This window comes from Heterodontus francisci, unplaced genomic scaffold (genome assembly GCF_036365525.1).
Source record: "Heterodontus francisci isolate sHetFra1 unplaced genomic scaffold, sHetFra1.hap1 HAP1_SCAFFOLD_86, whole genome shotgun sequence".
NCBI classification, from domain to species: domain Eukaryota; kingdom Metazoa; phylum Chordata; class Chondrichthyes; order Heterodontiformes; family Heterodontidae; genus Heterodontus; species Heterodontus francisci.
Window position 1 is genome coordinate 3939236 of NW_027141093.1, and position 20766 is coordinate 3960001.

At 43.6% G+C, this 20766-nt stretch overlaps 1 non-coding gene across 1 annotated transcript; it reads right to left on the reverse strand.

Annotated features, from left to right (window-relative positions):
- Positions 1 to 1640: 1640 nt before the first annotated feature.
- On the reverse strand, positions 1641 to 1713 carry trnaf-gaa (transfer RNA phenylalanine (anticodon GAA)). Its single transcript has one exon. It is a non-coding gene; the product is annotated as a tRNA-Phe (tRNA).
- Between the last annotated feature and the right edge of the window lie 19053 nt (positions 1714 to 20766).

The window sequence follows — 20766 nt, forward strand, 5'->3', positions numbered from 1 at the left end:
CCTTGTAACTAAAATCCTCCATCCCTGGATCCATTCTGGTGAATTTCCTCTGCATCCTCTCAAGGACGCTCACATTCGTTCTTAAGTGAACCCCAAGTCCCTCTATTCCAGCACACTCTTTAGAACTGTGCCATTAAGTATATATTGCCTCTCCCTATTCCTTATGCCAAAATACATCACCTCACACTTGTCACTATTAAATTCCATCTGCCACCTGTCTGCCCATTCTGCTAGCCTATCATTGTCCTGTTGCAAGCAATTCACATCATCCTCACTGTTTGCCACTCCTCCAAGTTTGTTGTCATCGGGATATTTTGAGATTCTACTCAATATTCCAAGATCCAAGTCATTTATCTTTAGCAAAAAAAGCAGTGGTTCTAGCACTGACCCTTGGGGAACACCTCTGTCGACTATCCTCCAGTCTGACAAAAAATCATTTCATAAGACTCCCTGTTTTCTGTCCTTAAACCAATTTTCTATCCAATTGGACACTGACCCTCCTATACCACGAACCTCAATTTTGTAAACCCCACTTTTATGTGGTACCTTGTCAAACGCTTCCTTAAAATCCATATAAACAACATCCACTGCATTCCCTTCATCAAGCTGCTCTGTTAGTTCATCAAAAAATGCAGTTAGATTAGTCAAGCATGAACTCCCATTTATAGATCCATGCTCACTCTACTTAATTAACTCAAACCTCTCCAAGTGACTGTTGATTTTTTACCCTGATTATTCTTTCTAAAACCTTACCCACCGCTGCTGTTAATCTAACTAGCCTGTAGTTAGCCGGACTGTCCTTACACCCTTTCTTGAATAAGGGCGTCGCATTTGCCACTGTTTACTCCTGGCACCTCCCCCGTATCCAGGGAAGATTGGAAGATTATGGCAAACTCTTCCATTATCTGCATCCGCATTTCATTTCGCAACCTGGAATGTGAGCCATCCAGACCAGGTGATTGATCTACCCTAAGCACAGCCAGCCTTTTTAGTACCTCCCTCTCTCAATTTGTACCCTCTCCATTGACTCTACTCTCTTCACTTCGACTGATATTTTGTCAAATTCCACTTCCTTAGTGATCACTGATACAAAGTACTCATTAAGTAGATTAACATTGCCCTGCACCTCTAAGCTTATATTATCCGTTTTGTCGCTAATAGGCCTGACTCAACCTCTTACTACCCACTTATCATTTACATGCTGTTCGAAGATTTTTGGGTTTCCTTTCATGTTGACTGTCAGTCTATTCTCATAGAAATAGAGAATAAGCAAATATAGAAGGTGTAAGTATTTCCCATCCTTGATGAGGTGGAACTTTCTTATGTTGTGGGTGGTCATGACTTGGCCCACGAGTGTGGTGGAAGCAGAGACAATCGATGATTTGAAAAGGAAATTAGATGGATACTTGAAGGAAAGAAACTTGCAGGAGGAAAGGGATCGAACTGGTGAGTGGAACTGATTAGATTGCTCCGGGGAGAGCCAGCATGGACGTGATAGGCCAAACGACCACTTTCTGTGCTGCAAATGACTCTGTGTTGTTTCTCAAATTCAATCCACTGGTGCTTGGTAAATAATTTCAAAGTAAATTGTGCAACTGGAAAATCAGAACCAAGGCAAGGGACGCATAAGGAAGCGAAATTGCTGAAACCCGGGATTGAACCAGGAACCTTTAAATTTTCAGTTCAACGCTCTCCCAACTGAGCTATTTCAGCCCTACCTTAACAGTGGCTTGTTGTCCTTGTTTTGGAAGAAAATACATACATTCAAGTTTTCCAAAAAATTAAAGAACACAACATATGAGTAATATTCCCCATTGCTTTCTCAGTCCTGATGGATTGTGAAGCGGGAGACAGCCAGAAGTGCCACTGAGCCGCACAGACCCCGAGCTGAGAATGAAATGAGATCAAATTCAATCTTTCATAGTGAGATGCTGCTGAGAGGTAAGAGTCCTGAATCAAAGCGAGACTTGCTCATTTCAAACACTCCCTGTACTCTCTGCTCATGAAGCCTTTAAAAAGGGAAAAACAGAATGGCACTCAAGCTCACAACCCTGCCATTAAAATTCTCATATTCGACTGACAGAACTGTCACTTCTACTCGGTCTCTTATTGGATGGATGCAACTCCAACGCAGGGATGGCATTCAAATCCTCCCATGGGTCCACATGTCAGACTGAGTTCCATGTTGTAGACTCAAGCAAAGGAAATCTGCTGACTTCCAAAACTATCAGCGAATTGAAGCTGATTACAATCAACATCATCAGAGGTCAGAACGACCTGGTGAAAGAAGACACCCTGAAGAAGGATCCACAATTATTCAAAGGCATCGACAAAGTGAAAAACAAGAAAATCGACGAGTCAATGCAAGCCAAACAACAGAAACACTGAAGAATTCCATTCCATTCCAGTCCAGAACCCAGTCCTGTTGTTTTTGGAGTCAGGTCACAATTACAGCAACAACTTTATATTCCCACTTGGCTATCTGTACATTTAGTTAGTTATAATTTTGTCGACAAGCTCTTTGAATCCAGTTGTCTGGTCCTCAAGCCAGCTCCGTATGGAAGTCAATTCCGCCTTCTGCAAGGCTGAAACCAACAGATAACCTTAATCTAAACATGCCAGCAGACCAGGGCTCGTCCGGGACTTGAACCCAGAATCTCTCGCATGTTAATTAACCATATTCCCTCAGCGAGAATCATGCCCCCAGACCAACGAGCCACTGACAGGTCAGGCTTTATTAGCTGCTGTGGAATTTCACTGGAACCCCCCAGCCAATCATCCATTTTTTTTCAGATCAAAGCAACATCCTGCAAATGCTGAAATAAAAACAGAAAGTGCTGGAAATGTTCAGCAGCTCTGGCAGCATCTGTGCTGTGAGAAACACAGTTAATGTTTCAGGGCACTCACCTTTTGTTTCAGCCAACCTTTCAGACTGCTTCTGTCCATCCAATCTCACTTTCTGTTTATTCCACATTCTAACCATTCACTACGTTACTACATTTTTCATGAATTCCTCATTTCTTTTATTAATGACAATTTTGTGTTTCTGGCATTTGCTTCAGACACCACTACAAGTGGAATCATGTCTCCATCTACCCAATCAAACCACTTCGCTGTATCCTCACATTGCAATGTTTCTTTCACCCAGACAGACTGTGGAGTTTCTGCTGCTTGATTGCAGTTCTTGCTTCCCGCCAGTAGATGTCACCTCACTCCAATACAGTGAAGTTTACAAATCTGAGAGAGACACAACAGGAAATAATTGTTCACATTCTAGTGAATGTGTGGGATTTAGAAATACTAGGAGTGGAGACGAGTTATTATTGCACTCTGCGATAACATCTTTTATAATGGACTCCAGCATTTTCCGCACGACTGATGTCAGGCTTCTATTGGGCCCCCCTTATCTCGAGAGACAATGGATACGCGCCTGGAGGTGGTCAGTGGTTTGTGAAGCTGCACCTGGAGTGGCTATAAAGGCCAATTCTGGAGTGACAGGCTCTTCCACAGGTGCTGCAGAGAAATTTGTTTGTCGGGGCTGTTGCACAGTTGGCTCTCCCCTTGCGCCTCTGTCTTTTTTCCTGCCAACTACTAAGTCTCTTCGACTCGCCACAATTTAGCCCTGTCTTTATGGCTGCCCGCCAGCTCTGGCGAATGCTGGCAACTGACTCCCACGACTTGTGATCAATGTCACACGATTTCATGTCGCGTTTGCAGACGTCTTTGTAGCGGAGACATGGACGGCCGGTGGGTCTGATACCAGTGGCGAGCTCGCTGTGCAATGTGTCTTTGGGGATCCTGCCATCTTCCATGCGGCTCACATGGCCAAGCCATCGCAAGCGCCACTGACTCAGTAGTGTGTATAAGCTGGGGGTGTTGGCCGCTTCAAGGACTTCTCTGTTGGAGATATAGTCCTGCCACCTGATGCCAAGTATTCTCCGAAGGCAGCGAAGATGGAATGAATTGAGACGTCGCTCTTGGCTGGCATACCTTGTCCAGGCCTCGCTAACCGGTATATAATTCGCTGTTTTCTTTCTGCCTCTTTTTTTAAATAGTGGAGTTACATTAACTACCGTCCAATCCATTGGAACTGTTCCAGAGTCGATAGAATTTTGAAAAAAGACCAGAAGTGCATCTGCTATTTCAAGGGCCACTTCCTTAAGTACTCTGGGATGTAGATTATCAGGCCCTGGGGATTTATCGGCCTTCAATCCCATCAATTTCCCAAACATTCCCGACTAATACTGATTTCATACAGTTCCTCCTTCTCACTAGACCCTATGTTCCCCAACATTTCTGGGAGATAATTTGTATCCTCCTTTGTGAAGACAGATCCAAAGTATGTATTTAATTGGTCTGCCATTTCTTTGTTCCCCATTATAAATTCCCCCGTTTCTGACTGTAAGGGGCCCACATTTGTCTTCACTAATCTTTTCATCTACACATATCTATAGAAGCTTTTACAGTCAGTTTTTATGTTCTCTGCTAGCTTACTCTCATACTCTATTTCCCCCTTCTTAATCAATCCTTTTGTCCTCCTCTGCTAAATTCCAAACTGCTCACAATCTTCAGGTTTGCTGCTTGTTCTGGCCATTTTATATTTCTCCTCCTTGGATCTAATACTTTCCTTAATTTCTTTTGTAAGCCACAGTTGAGCCACCCTTCCTGTTTTACTTTTGCACAGACAGGAATGAACAATTGTTGTAATTAATCCATGCGCTCTTTAAATGCTAGCCATTGCCTATCCACTGTCAACCCTTTAAGTAACGTTCCCCAATCTATCATAGCCAACTCCCGCCTCATACCTTCATAGTTTTCTTTGTTTAGATTCAGGACCCGAGTCTCGGAATCAACTCTCTCACTCTCCATATTAATGAAGAATTTTATCATATTATGGGCGCACTTCCCCAAGGGACCCCACACAACAAGATTGTTAACTAATCCTTTCTCATTACACAATACCCAGTCCAGGATGGCCTGTTCTCCAGAGGTGTTTTACACCTCTATCAATTCTCCACTCAATCTCCTTTGAGAAAGGCAGAATAATCCTAGCTTTTCCAACCTAACCTTGTAACTAAAATCCCCCTTCCCTGGATCCATTCTGGTAAATCGCCTCTGCGTCCTCTCAAGGACCCTCACATTTTTTCTAAAGTCTGCTGAGCAGAACTGGAAGCAACACTCCAATTGGGATCTAACCAGAGTTTTGTAATGGTTCAGCATAACTTCCCTGCTTTTGTACTCAATGCCTCTATTTATAAAGCCCAAGATCCCATATGCTTTGCGAACCACTCTCGCAATATGACTTGCCTCCTTCAAAGATCGATGCACATGAACCCCAAGTCCCTCTATTCCAGAACACTCTTTAGAACTGTGCCATTAAGTATATATTGCCTCTCCCTATTCCTTCTGCCAAAATACATCACCTCACACTTGTCACTATTAAATTCCATCTGCCACCTGTCTGCCCATTCTGCTAGCCTATCACTGTCCTGTTGCAGGCAGTTCATATCATCCTCACTGTTTGCCGCTCCTCCAAGTTTGGTGTCAGCGGCATATTTTGAGATTCTACTCTGTATTCCAAGATCCAAGTCACTTACCTTTAGCAAAAAAAGCAGTGGTTCTAGCACTGACCCTTGGGGAACACAACTGTCGACTATCCTCCAGTCTGACAAAGAACCATTTAATAAGACTCGCTGTTTTCTGTCCTTAAACCAATTTTCTATCCAATTGGACACTGACCCTCCTATACCACGAACCTCAATTTTGTTAACCGCCCTTTTATGTGGTACCTTGTCAAACATTTCCTTAAAATCCATATAAACAACATCCACTGCATTCCCTTCATCAACCTGCTCTGTTAGTTCATCAAAAATGCAGTTAGATTAGTCAAGCATGAACTCCTATTTATAAATCCATGCTCACTCTCCTTAATTAACTCGAACCTCTCCAAGTGACTGTTGATTTTTTACCCTGATTATTCTTTCTAAAACCTTACCCACCGCTGCTGTTAATCGTACTAGCCTGTAGTTACCCGGACTGTCCTTACACCCTTTCTTGAATAAGGGTGTCGCATTTGCCACTGTTTAATCCTCTAGCACCTCCCCCGTATCCAGGGAAGATTGGAATATTACAGCAAGCCCTTCTGTTATCTGCATCCGCTTTTCCTTTCGCAACCTGGGATGTGAGCCATCCGGACCAGGTGATTTATCTACCCTAAGCACAGCCAGCCTTTTTAGTACGTCCCTATCCTAATTTGTACTCTCTCCATTGCCACTACTTTCTTCACTTCAACTGATATTTTGTCAAATTCCACTTCCTTAGTGATCACTGATGCAAAGTACTTATTAAGTAGATGAACATTGCCTTGCACCTCTAAGCTTATATTATCCTTTTTGTCCCTAATAGGCCCGACTCAACCTCTTACTACCCACTTATCATTTACATGCTGCTAGAAGATTTTTGGGTTTCCTTTCATGTTGACTGCCAGTCTATTCTCATAGAAATAGAGAATAAGCAAATATAGAAGATATAAGTATTTCCCATCCTTGATGAGGTGGAATTTTTTATGTTGTGGGTGGTAATGTCTTGGCCCACGAGTGTGGTGGAAGCAGAGACAATCAATGATTTGAAAAGGCAATTGGATGGATACTTGAAGGAAAGAAACTTGCAGGAGGAAAGGGATCGAGCTGGTGAGTGGAACTGATTAGATTGCTCCGGGGAGAGCCAGCATGGACGTGATAGGCCAAATGACCACCTTCTATGTTGTAAATGACTCTGTGTTGTTTCTCAAATTCAATCCACTGGTGCTTGGGAAATAATCTCAAAGCAAATTGTGCAACTGGAAAATCAGAACCAAGGCAAGGGACGCATAAGGAAGCGAAATTGCTGAAACCCGGGATTGAACCAAGGACCTTTAGATTTTCAGTCTCACACTCTCCCAACTGAGCTATTTCATCCCGACATTAGCAGCGGCTTGGTGTCCTTGTTTTGGAAGAAAATACATACATTCAAGTTTTCCAAAAAATTAAAGAACACAACATGTGAGTAATATTCCCCATTGCTTTCTCAGTCCTGATGGATTGTGAAGCGGGAGACAGCCAGAAGTGCCACTGAGCCGCACAGACCCCGAGTTGAGAATGAAATGAGATCAAATTCAATCTTTCATAGTGAGATGCTGCTGAGAGGTAAGAGTCCTGAATCAAAGCGAGACTTGCTCATTTCAAACACTCCCTGTACTCTCTGCTCATGAAGCCTTAAAAAAGGGAAAAACAGAATGGCACTCAAACTCACAACCCTGCCATTAAAATTCTCATATTCGACTGACAGAACTGTCACTTCTACTCGGTCTCTTATTGGATGGATGCAACTCCAACGCAGGGATGGCATTCAAATCCTCCCATGGGTCCACATGTCAGACTGAGTTCCATGTTGTAGACTCAAGCAAAGGAAATCTGCTCAGTTCCAGAACTATCAGCGAATTGAAGCTGATTACGATCAACATCATCAGAGGTCAGAACTACCTGGTGAAAGAAGACACCCTGCAGAAGGATCCACAATTATTCAAAGGCATCGACAAAGTGAAAAACAAGAAACTCGATGAGTCAATGCAAGCCAAACAACAGAAACACTGAAGAATTCCATTCCATTCCAGTCCAGAACCCAGTCCTGTTGTTTTTGGAGTCAGGTCTCAATTACTGCAACAACTTTCTATTCCCAGTTGGTTTTCTGTACATTTAGTTAATTACAATTTTGTCGACAAGCTCTTTGAATCCAGTTGTCTGGTCTTCAAGCCAGCTCCGCATGGAAGTCAATTCCACCTTCTGCAAGGCTGAAACCAATAGATCACCTTAATCTAAAAATGCCAGCAGACCAGGGCTCATCTGGGATTAGAACGCTAGATTTCTTACATGTTAATCAACCACATTCCCCTAGACCAACGAGCCACTGACCAGTCAGGTTGCTTTAGCTGCTGTGTAATTTCACTGAAACCCCCCCCCCCCCCCCGACCCCAGCCAATCATCCATTTTTTTTTTCAGATCAAAGCAACATCCTGCAAATGCTGAAATAAAAACAGAAAGTGCTGGAAATGTTCAGCAGCTCTGGCAGCATCTGTGCTGAGAGAAGCACAGTTAACGTTTCACGGCACTCACCTTTTGTTTCAGCCATCCTTTCAGACTGCTTCTGTCCATCCAATCTCACTTTCTAATCTTTTCACATTCTAACCATTCACTACGTTACTACATTTTTCATGAATTCCTCATTTCTTTTATTAATGGCAATTTTGTATTTCTGGCCTGTGCTTCAGACACCACCACAAGTGGAATCATGTCTCCATCTACCCAATCAAACCACTTTGCTGTATCCTCACATTGCAATGTTTCTTGAACCCTGACAGACTGTGGAGTTTCTGCTGCTTGGTTGCAGTTCTTGCTTCCCGCCTGTAGATGTCACCTCACTCCAATACAGTGAAGTTTACAAATCTGAGAGAGACACAACAGGAAATAATTGTTCACATTATAGTGAATGTGTGGGATTTAGAAATACTAGGAGTGGAGACGAGTTATTATTGCACTCTGCTATTACATCTTTTATAATGGACTCCAGCATTTTCCCCACGACTGATGTCAGGCTAACCGGTATATAATTCGCTGTTTTCTTTCTGCCTCTTCTTTTAAATAGTGGAGTTACATTAACTACCGTCCAATCCATTTGAACTGTTCCAGAGTCTACAAAATTTTGAAAAAAGACCAGAAATGCATCTGCTATTTCAAAGGCCACCTCCTTAAGTACTCTGGGAAGTAGATTGTCAGGCCTTGGGGATTTATCGGCCTTCAATCCCATCAATTTCCCAAACATTCCCTACTAATACAGATTTCATACAGTTCCTCCTTCTCATTAGACCCTATGTTCCCCAACATTTCTGGGAGGTAATTTGTATCGTCCTTTGTGAAGACAGAACCAAAGTATGTATTTAACTGGTCTGCCATTTCTTTGTTCCTCATTATAAATTCCCCCGTTTCTGACTGTAAGGGACCCACATTTGTCTTCACTAATCTTTTTCTCTACACCTATCTACAGAAGCTTTTACAGTCAGTTTTTATGTTCTCTGCTACCTTACTCTCATACTCTATTTCCCCCTTCTTAATCAATCCTTTTGTCCTCCTCTGCTAAATTCCAAACTGCTCACAATCTTCAGGTTTGCTGCTTGTTCTGGCCATTTTATATTTCTCCTCCTTGGATCTAATACTTTCCTTAATTTCTTTTGTAAGCCACAGTTGAGCCACCCTTCCTGTTTTACTTTTGCACAGACAGGAATGAACAATTGTTGTAATTCATCCATGCGCTCTTTAAATGCTAGCCATTGCCTATCCACTGTCAACCCTTTAAGTAACGTTCCCCAATCTATCATCGCCAACTCCCGCCTCATACCTTCATAGTTTCCTTTGTTTAGATTCAGGACCCGAAGCTCGGAATCAACTCTCTCACTCTCCATCTTAATGAAGACTTTTATCATATTATGGGCGCACTTCCCCAAGGGACCCCACACAACAAGATTGTTAACTAATCCTTTCTCATTACACAATACCCAGTCCAGGATGGCCTGTTCTCTAGAGGTGTTATACACCTCTATCAATTCTCCACTCAATCTCCTTTGATATAGGCAGATTAATCCTAGCTTTTCCAACCTAACCTTGTAACTAAAATCTCCCATCCCTGGAACCATTCTGGTAAATCGCCTCTGCATCCTCTCAAGGACCCTCACATTCTTTCTAAAGTCTGCTGAGCAGAACTGGAAGCAACACTCCAATTGGGGCCTAACCAGAGTTTTATAATGGTTCAGCATAACTTCCCTGCTTTTGTACTCAATGCCTCTATTTATAAAGCCCAAGATCCCATATGCTTTGCTAACCACTCTCGCAATATGTTTTGCCACCTTCAAAGATCGGTGCACATGAACCCCAAGTCCCTCTATTCCAGCACACTCTTTAGAACTGTGCCATGAAGTATATATTGCCTCTCCCTATTCCTTATGCCAAAATACATCACCTCACACTTGTCACTATTAAATTCCATCTGCCACCTGTCTGCCCATTCTGCTCGCCTATCACTGTCCTGTTGCAGGCAGTTCATATCATCCTCACTGTTTGCCACTCCTCCAAGTTTGGTGTCATCGGCATATTTTGAGATTCTACTCTGTATTCCAAGATCCAAGTCACTTACCTTTAGCAAAAAAAGCAGTGGTTCTAGCACTGACCCTTGGGGAACACCACTGTCGACTATCCTCCGGTCTGACCAAGAACCATTTAATATGACTCGCTGTTTTCAGTCTTTAAAACAATTTACTATCCAAATGGACACTGACCCTCCTAATCCATGAACCCCAATTTTGTTAACCACCCTTTTATGTGATACTTTATATAATGCTTTCATAACATCCATATAAACAACATCCACTGCATTCCCTTCATCAGCATTCTCAGATAGTTTATCAACAAATGCAGTTAGATTTGTCAAGCATGAACTCCCATTTATAAATCCATGCCCACTCTCCTGAATTAACTCAAACCTCTCCAAAGGACTTGATTTTTTTCCCTGACCTGTTGATCTCGTGCTGATAGCAAGCTCACCACAGAGCATGTATTTGGCAATGTGACCGTCATCCATTTGGCCCAGTCAACAGAGTCACCGCTGACTCAAGAGGGCAAACATGCTGCGGATCCCTGCACGCTGGTGTACTTCCGCATTCGGCACTCTGTCCTGCCAGGAGATGCCCAGTATCCATCTGAGGCAGTGGAGGTGGAAGCTGTTCAGCCGCTTTTTTTGGCTTGTATAAGTTGTTGATGCTTCTCTACTATGAAGGAGGTTGCTGAGAACACAAGCCTGGTACACGTGGAGCTTTGTATTTTCGGTCAGTTTGCTGCCGGTTCACACTTGTCTTCTCAACTTTGACATGACAGCTGCAGCATTGGCAATCCTGGTGCTGATTTCAGCATCAAGGGCCAGATTGCTGGTGATTGTTGATGGAAGGTATGTGAAGCTGTTGACAACCTCCAAAGTGAGGTTGTCGATGTTGATGGAAAGTGGAGTCTCTACGTCCTGGCCCGTAACTTTCATCTTCCTGATGCTGATTGTCAGTCCAAATCTTTGCAGGCCAGGGAGAACCGATTTACAAGCTGCTGTGACTGAACTTCATTATGGGATGTCAGCACAGCATCATCAGCAAATAGCAACTCACAGACTAGGAATTTACCCACTTTGGTCTTGGCGCACAGTCTTGCCAAGTTGAACAGCTTGTCGTCAGCTCTGATGTGCAGGTGAACACCCCCATCTGAGTCATTGAAAGTGTACAATAGCAGCATGGAGAAGAATATGCCAATTATAAAGGATGTGATAACTAGACAGTTCGAAAATGATGACATGATTGGGCAGAGTCAACATAGATTTATGAAAAGGAAAACAGGTTTGAAAAACCTGTTGAGATTTTTGAGGATGTTACCTATAGAACAGATAAAGGAGAACCAGTGGATATGTGGTATTTGTATTTTCCTTTGGTAAGGTCCCACACAGGAGGTGAGTAAACAATATTAGAGCACATAGGCTTGGGGATAATATACTGATATGGATTGAGAATTGGTTAACAGACCGAAAACAGAGAGCAGGAATAACGGGTCCTTCTCAAGATGGCAGGCTGTTACTATTGGGGTACTGCAAGGATCAGTGTTGGAGCCACAGCTGTTAACAACAGAAATAAATGATTTGGATGTGGGAATTAAATGTAATATTTCCAAGTTTGCAGATGACACAAAGCTCGGTGAAGTATGAGTTGTGAGGAGGATGCAGAGAGGCTTCCAGGGGACCTGGGGAGGCTAAGTGAATGGGCAAGAACATGGAATATTTTGTGAATAAGTGTGAAGTTATTCACTTTGGTAGAATAAACAGAAAGACAGAGTATTTCTTAAATGGTGAGAGGTTGGGAAGTGTCGATGTCCAACCAAGGGTGTCCTTGTTCCTGAGACACTAAAAGCTCTTGTGCAGGTGCAGCAATCAATTAGGAAGGCAAATGGTATGCTGTACCCACACGAGGGGTCATGAGTACAGGAGTAAAGATGTCTTGCTGCAATTGTATAGAGCCTTGGTGAATCCGCACTGGAGTATTGTGTACAGTTTAGTCTCCTCATCTTATGAAGGATACACTTGCCATAGAGGGGGTGCAACAGAGGGTCAACAGACTAATCTTTTTTTTGCATTTATTTCATTTCATCTCAGTTTGTTCAGTTTGCTTACCTACTGTTTTTTTTCAGGTTTGTACTTGCTGCTGTTCAATATTCAGTCCGTTAACACCTAATCTGTACTAATGCTTTGTCTTTCAACACACCATTAACATATTGTTTGCCTTTGCTGCATGACCTTTTGGTCAGCTATGTGGCCTTGTCCAATCTACACCTTCTCCTTTGTTATCTCTTGCCCCACCCCCACCTCACTTGCTTATAACCTGTGACTTTTCTAATATATGTCAGTTCCGAAGATGGGTCACTGACCTGAAACGTTAACTCTGCTTCTCTTTTCACAGATGCTGCCAGACCTGCTGAGTGGTTCCAGCATTTCTTGTTTTTATGTCACCAGACTAATCCCTGGGATGGTGGGATTGTCTTATGAGGAAACTGGGCCTGTATTCCTTAAAGTTTCGAAGAATGAGAGGTGATCTGATTGAAACTGACAAAATTCTTACAGGGTGTGACAGTGTGGATGTAGACAGGATGTTTGCCCTGGTTGGTGAGTCTAAAACTAAAGGACATCGGCCATTTAAAACTGAGATGGGTGGAATTTCTTCACTCAGACGGTGGTGAATCATTGGAATACTGTGCCCCAGAGGGCTGTGGCAGCTCCATCATTGAGCATGTTCAAGACAGAAATTGATAGAAATCTTGATACTCATGACATCAAGGGATATGGGGATAGCATGGGAAAGGGGCTTTGAGGTAGGTGATCAGCCATGAACGAATTGAATGACAGATCAGGCTCGACGGGCTGAATAGCTTACTCCTGTGTTCCTCTGTTCCGAAGAGAGTTGGCGCCAGCGCGCAGCCCTACTTTACCCCACTGCTGATCTTGAAAGCGTCTGATGTTGCTGCATTGTTACTGATGGAACTATGCATGTTCTCGTGGAAAGAAGAGATGATGCCCAAGAGTTCAGGAGGGCAGCCTATGTTCCATTGCAGTTTGAAGAGGCCGTCTCTGCTGACAAGATCAAAGGCCTTAGTGATGTTAATGAAAATGTGTGAGGCTCTGTGGCGCAATGGATAGCGTGCTGGACTACTAAATAATGATTAAGACGATATTCGAAGGTTGTGGGTTCAAATCCCACCAAGGTCAGATTTTGGACCAGAAACAGAGGAGCACAACGGAGCAACAAATGAAGAAATGCGCCAAAAGCACAGACTCGGAGACAGATCGAGAGAGAGAGGAGCAGAGCAGGGGAAAAAAATCGAGGAGTGACGGCACAATGGAGAGTGAGAGCAGGGAAACAGAGAGCCGCTGGGGTGAGGACGCAGGATTTGGTTCTTTCTTCGGTGCAGTGGAAGGAGCTGTTTGGTGAGGATCTGGTAAGCTGTGACATCACAGGCAAGCAGGTAGTTGATTGGTTTGGAAGAACTGACCTGCTTGATGCGCATCTGGTAAGTGATTAAGATCCATTTTAGTCCTAACGTTTAAAATAGTAAACAAAACTAGTGGTAAGTTTAATAAAATATGCAATAATATGAATAATTGAATAAAATATTTAAGTAGTTAATTGAAACACGTTAAGGATGACAGGACAGGTGATGTGTCACAGCTGCAGCATGTGGGAGTTCCTGGATGCCAGTGTGATCCAGGGCAAACACGTCTGCAGTAAGTGTTTGCAGCTCAAAGAGGGAGAAAAAAGGAATGTAGTGGTAGTAGGGGACAGTATAGTAAGGTGGATTGACTCTGTTCTCTGCAGCAAAAGCAAGAGTCCAGACGGCTGTGTTGCCTGCCGGTGCCAGGATTCAGGACATCTGCTCAGGGCTGGAGCGAAACATACAATGGGAGGGGGAGGATCCAGTCGTCGTGGTCCATGTCGGTACCAACGACATAGGCAGGACAAGGATAGAGGTTCTGCAAAGTCAGTATGAGGAACTAGGCACCAAATTAAGAAGCAGAACCTCAAAGTTAATCATCTCTGGATTATTACCTGAGCCATGTGCAAATTGGCATAGGACAAATAAGATTAGAGAAAGTAATGTGCGGCTGAAAGACTGGTGTGGTAGTAGTGGGTTCTGGTTCGTGGGGCATTGGCACCAGTACTGGGGAAAGAGGTGGTTGTACCGTTGGGACGGTCTACACCTGAACCGTTCTGGTGCCGGTGTTCTAGCGAGCCACATAACGAGGGAAGTAGAGACGGTTTTAAACTGAATAGTGGGGGCAAGGGATCAAATTTGGGAAGATATGGTGAATCAAGGAGGAGAGACAAGGCAAGAGAGAAAGGTATAAATATGGGAAATGATAAACAGACTGTGACAGGAAGGGACAGAATGTACAAATCTAAGAGTAAATCAACAGATAAGGCTAGAGGTGACAAAAATAATGAAAGGACAAAACTAAATGCTCTGTATCTGAATGCATGGAGCATTTGAAACAAAACAGATGAACTGGGAGCACAAATAGAATAAATAAGTACGATCTGATAGTCATTACAGAGACATGGCTGCAGGGCGACATAGATTGGGATGTAAATATTGGAGGTGACATGGCGTTTTGGAAGGACAGGAAGCTAGGAAAAGGTAGCGGGGTAGCTCTGTTAATTAATGATGGTATTAGCGTAATAGAGAGGGATGACCTGAGTTCTGGAGATCAGGATGCAGAAGCAGTTTGGGTACAAATGAGAAATCATAAAGGCAAGAAGTCACTTGTGGGAGTGGTGTACAGGCCACCTAACATTAACCACACTGTCGGATGGGATATAAAGGAAGAAATAATGGCAGCTTGTCAGAAAGGTACTGTGATAATTATGGGGGATTTTAATCTACATATAGATTGGAAAATTCAGATGGGCAGAGGTAGCCTAGATGAGGAGTACATAGAATGTTTTGGGGATAATTTCTTGGAACAATACATTCTGGAGCCAACCAGAGAGCAGGCTATACTAGACCTGGCATTGTGCAACGAGATAGGATTAATTAATGACCTCATAGTTAAGGTGCCCCTAGGTAGTAGCGATTATAATATGATTGAATTTTACATTCAGTTTGAGGGAGAGGAGAGTGGGTCCCAGACTAGTATTTTAAATGTAAATAAGGGCAATTAGAAGGTCATGAAAGCAGAGCTAGCTAAAGTGAACTGGCAAATTAGGTTAAGGGATAAGTCAATAGAGATACAGTGGCAGACATTTAAGGGGATATTTCAGAATACACAGAATAGATACATTTCAACGAGAAAGAAAAGTTCCAAAGGTGGGACTCACCATCCATGGTTCACGAAAACAGTTAAAGATACTATCAAACTTAAAGAAAAAGCCTATAATTGTGCAAAGGTGGGAGGCAGGTCAGAAGATTGGACAGAATATAAAAAACAGCAAAGAATGACTAAAAGATTGATAAGGAAGGTAAAATTAGAGTATGAGAGAAAGCTCGCAAGGAATTTCAAGACAACCAGTAAGAGTTTCGATAGATATTTTAAAAAGAAAAGAGTTAACAAAGCGACTGTTGGTCCTATAGAAAGTGTGTCTGGGGAATTAATAATGGATAATTAAGAGATGGCAGATGAATTGAACAGATACTTTGCATCGGTCTTCACTATTGAGTATACAAATAACATCCCAGTATTAGCCGGCGATCAGGAAATTGAAGGGATGGAGGAACTCAAGAAAATTACAATCACCAGGGAAGTGGTATTAAACAAATTGTTGGAGCTGCGGGTTGACAAGTCGCCAGGTCCTGAATTGGCTAGTGAGATAGTTGATGCGCTGGTTTTAATATTCCAAAATTCCCTAGATTCGAGAAGGTTCCGTTAGATTGGAAAAGAGTGAATGTAACTCATTTATTCAAAAAGGGAGGGAGACAGAAAGCAGGAAACGACAGGCCAGTTAGCTTAACATTTGTCTTAGGGAAAATGTTTGGAGCTATTACAGAGGATGTTATAGCAGGGCATTTAGAAAAAAATTAATGTAATCAGGCAGAGTCAACATGGTTTTTTGAAAGGGAAATCATGTTCAACCAATTTATTGGAGGTCTTTGAGGGAGTTACATGTGCTGTGGATAAAGGGGAACCAGTGGATGTATTGTATTTCGATTTCCAGAAGGATAAGGTGCCATATCAAAGGTTATTGCAGAAAATAAAAGCTCATGGTGTCGGGGGTAACATATTGGCATGGATAGAAGATTGGCTAGCGAACAGGAAACAGAGAGTCAGCATAAATGGGTCATTTTCTGGTTGGCAAGAAGTAACGAGTGGTGTGCCACAGGGATCTGTGCTGGGGCCTCAACTTTTTACAATTTATATAAATGACTTAGATGAAGGGACCGAAGGTATTGTTGCTAAATTTGCTGATCACAAAGATAGGTAGGAAAGTAGGTTGTGAAGAGGACATAAGGGGGCTACAAAGGGATATAGATAGGTTAAGTGATTGGGCAAAGACCTGGCAAATGGAGTATAATGTGGGAAAGTCGGAAATTGTCCACTCTGGCAGGAAGAATAAAAAAGCATATTATCTAAATGGTGAGAGATTGCAGAGCTCTGAGATGAAGAGGGATCTGGGTGTCCGAGGGCATGAATTGCAAAAGGTTAGTATGCAGGTCCAGCACGTAATTAGGAAAGCTAATAGAATGTTATCATTTATCACCATGGGAATTGAATACAATAGTAGGGAGGTTATGCTTCAGCATTACAGGACATTGGTGAGACCTCTTCTGCAGTACTGAGTACTGTACTGGTCTCCTTATTTGCGGAAGGATGTAAATGCATTGGAGGTAGTGCAGAGAAAGTTTACGAGACTAATACATGGAATGGGTGGGCTGTCTTACGAGGAAAGATTGGACAAGCTAGGCTTGTCTCCGCCAGAGTTTAGAAGAGAAAGAGGCGACATGATTTGTTATTTAATTTATTAATTAACAAATTAGCTATCCTCCAGTCTTCCGGTACCTCACCCGTGGCTAACGATGATACAAAAATCTCTGCCAGCGCCCCAGCAATCTCCTCCCTTGCTTCCCATAGCATCCTAGGATACATCTGATCAGGCCCTGGGGATTTATCCACCTTAATGCGCTTCAAAACCTCCAACACCTCCTCCTTTGTAATGTTGATATGCTGCAGGATATCGCTGTTCCCTCCCTTGAACTCACTAGCTTCCATGACCTTCTCCACGGTAAATACAGACGAGAAATATTCATTTAAGACCTCGCCCATTTCGCGTGGCTTCACACATAGATTGCCACACTGATCCTTAAGGGGACCTACTCTCTCCCTAGCTACCCTTTTACTCTTAATACACTTATAGAATCTTTTAGGATTCTCCTTTATCTTATCTGCCAGGGAAATCTCATGGCCCCTTTTCGCCCTCCTAATTTCCTTCTTAAGTATACTCCTATATCCCCTATACTTCTCGAGGGACTCGCTCGATCCCAGCTGCCTATACCTGACGTATGCCTCCTTCTTTGTCCTAACCAGACCCTAAATATCCCTTGTAAACCAAGGTTCCCTAAACTTGCCAGCCTTGCCCTTCCATCGAACAGGAACATGCTGGCCCTGAACTCTTCCTATCTCACTTTTAAAAGCCTCCCACTTGCCAGACGTCCCTTTACCTGTAAACAGCCTCTCCCATTCAACTTTTGAGAGTTCCTGTCTGATGCCATGGAAATTAGCCTTCCCCCAATTTAGGACTTCAACCTGAGGACCAGTCCTATTCTTTTTCATAACTATCTTGAAGCTAATAGAGTTATGGTCACTGGTCCCAAAGTGCTCCCCCACTGCCATATCAACCACCTGCCCATCCTCATTTCCTAAGAGGAGATCGAGTGTAGCCCCTTCTCTAGTCGGGCCATCCACGTACTGCTTCAGAAAACTATCCTGGATTCACTTAACAAATTCTTCCCCATCTGATCCCTTAGCACTAAGGCAGTCCCAGTCAATATTAGGGAAGTTAAAACCACCTACTATTACAACCCTAGAATTCCTATACCTATCTGTGATTTCCCTACATATATGCTCCTCCACTTCCCCCTGACTATTGGGGGGCCTATAGTATAATCCCATCAAAGGGATCACCCTTTTATTATTTCTAAGTTCTACCAGTATGGCCTCACTGGACATTCACCCCGGGATATCCTCTCTAAGTACTGCCGTGATGTCCTCTCTAATCAATAGTGCAACTCCCCCTCCTCTCTTACCTCCACCTCTGTCACGCCGGAAGGATCGGTACCGCGGAACATTGAGCTGCCAGTCCTGCCCATCCCTCAACCACGTTTCCGTAATAGCTACAATACCACAATCCCATGTACCGATCCATACTCTGAGTTCATCTGCCTTACCTGTAAGGATACTTGCATTAAAGTAAATGCAGTTTAGCCCACCAGACCTTCCACGCTCCCTGTCCTGCCCCTGCCTGGCCTGCCTACTGGACTTTCTTGCTTTAACCTCTCCATTTGCCTCAACTATCTCATCGGCGAGACTACTACTTTGGGTCCCAACCCCGCTGCAAGACTAGTTTAAACCCTCCAGTGTATTACTATAAAATCTCCCGACAAGGATATTGGTCCCCTTCCAGTTCAGATGCAACCCGTCCCTCTTGTACAGGTCACCTCTGCACCAGAAGAGATCCCAATGATCCAAGTACCTGAAGCCCTCCCGCCTTCGCCAGTCTTCAGCAACGCATTCATTTTCCTAATCCTCCTATTCCTACCTGCACTAGCACGTGTCACAGGGAGTAATCCTGAGATTACAACCCTAGAGGTCCTGCTCTTTAACCTTCTGCCTAACTCCCTATATTCACTTTGCAGAACCTCATCTCTCTTCCTGCCTCTGTCGTTCGTACCAATATGGACCACGATCTCTGGCTGCACACCCTCCCCTTTCAGAATTTCCGGCAGCTGCTCCGAAACATCCTTGACCCTAGTAATAGGGAGGCAACATACCATCCTGGAGTCTCGTTTGCGGCCACAGAAACGCCTATCTGCACCCCTTATGATAGATTCCCCTATCACAATAGCTCTTCCACCCCTTTTCCTCCCCTGCTGTGCGGCAGAGCCCTCCGTGGTGGCACGGACCGCGCTGTTGCTCTTTTCCCCTGGGAGGTCATCCCCCCAACAGTAACCAAAGCGGTGTATCTGTTTGAGAGGGGGATGGCCACAGGGGACTCCTGCACTACCTGCCTGCTCCAAATATTCCATCTGGTGGTCACCCATCCCTTTTCTGCCTGTGCATCCATTACCTGCGGTGCGACCACCACACTAAACATGCTATCCATGACGTCCTCAGCTTCGCGGACGCTCCACAGTGAAACCACCCGCAGGTCCAGATCCAAAATGCGAGTAGCCAGTAGCTGCAGCTGGATACACTTCCTGCACACATGGTCGTCATGGAGACTGGGAGGGTTCCTGAATCCCCACATAGCGCAGGAGGAGCATATCACGGGGCTGAGCTCTCCTGCCATGACTTACCCTTAGATTAATTAGTTACTCCCTTAATTAAAAAATGCTAATGACACTCGGGGCCTTGTTCTACCCACTACAATCTAAAGTCCTTCATAAGTTACACTGAATTAAAAAAAACACTTTGGTAGTACTCATCTTATCAGCAGAGGGTTTTTTTTCAGCTAAAAAACTTTGCCCTTTTCTTTATGATATTTAAATACACTAACAGCAGTGACTCACCAACCAATCACCTTGCAGCTCTCCTCTGACGTCACAGTTGGCTTCTTTTTTTTCAAAACTCCAGCAGACTGGAAGAGCTCCACTCCACTCCTGGAAGGGAAGAGACTGGGCCTCGATCCTCGGATTGGATTTATAGGCTCCGCTCTCGGCGTTCTCCTCATATCGGTCCAAATAGGTCTGCTCCGCTCCGCTCCTCTCCGCTCCCGGAAGGTAATTCACCAGCTTTTGCAGAAAAGTAGGTCTTAAGCTGTTGCAGTACCTGTTAGAAAGATAGTCTAAGCTATTCTGAAGTCATCTTACAATGTCATCTACATGGAATCAGGATTTTAAAGGATAAGATGTAGTTTTTAACAGTCACTTCAATCTTGCTCAAGAGTCTTTACAAAGAAGCCAAGTAAATCTTGATAAAAAGTCATATATATTTAGAGATCTTTTAAAAACCCTTCAATCTTGTTAATAAAAAGTCAGATGTAAATTTAAAAACTCTGATCAGGCCATGCTAAAAACTTACATACAATTAAGAAATAAAATACAACATTTCCTCCCCTGCTGCTGCCGGTGTCTTCCTGGAATAGTGGAGCTGTTGTGTCAACAGAAAAGTCCTTCCCGAGCAGGCCCTGAGCCTGTTGGTACCGGCTTTAATCCAACCCAGGTAAAAATCAGGGTACATTGTGGGCAATGAGCCCAAATTGCTGAACTACAGGTCCCTGTCACTTTAAAGAGTGGGCTGGTGCGATTATGATCAGAGGCTCCTTCTAAGCACATTTCTCACCACCACAACTTCCAGATGCTGGTGTTAGTGTGTGCATGTACCGGCAGTTGCAGTGCTGTTCAGACCCTCAACAGCAGTGAAAGACTCAGAGTTCACCGCTATTGGGGCTGT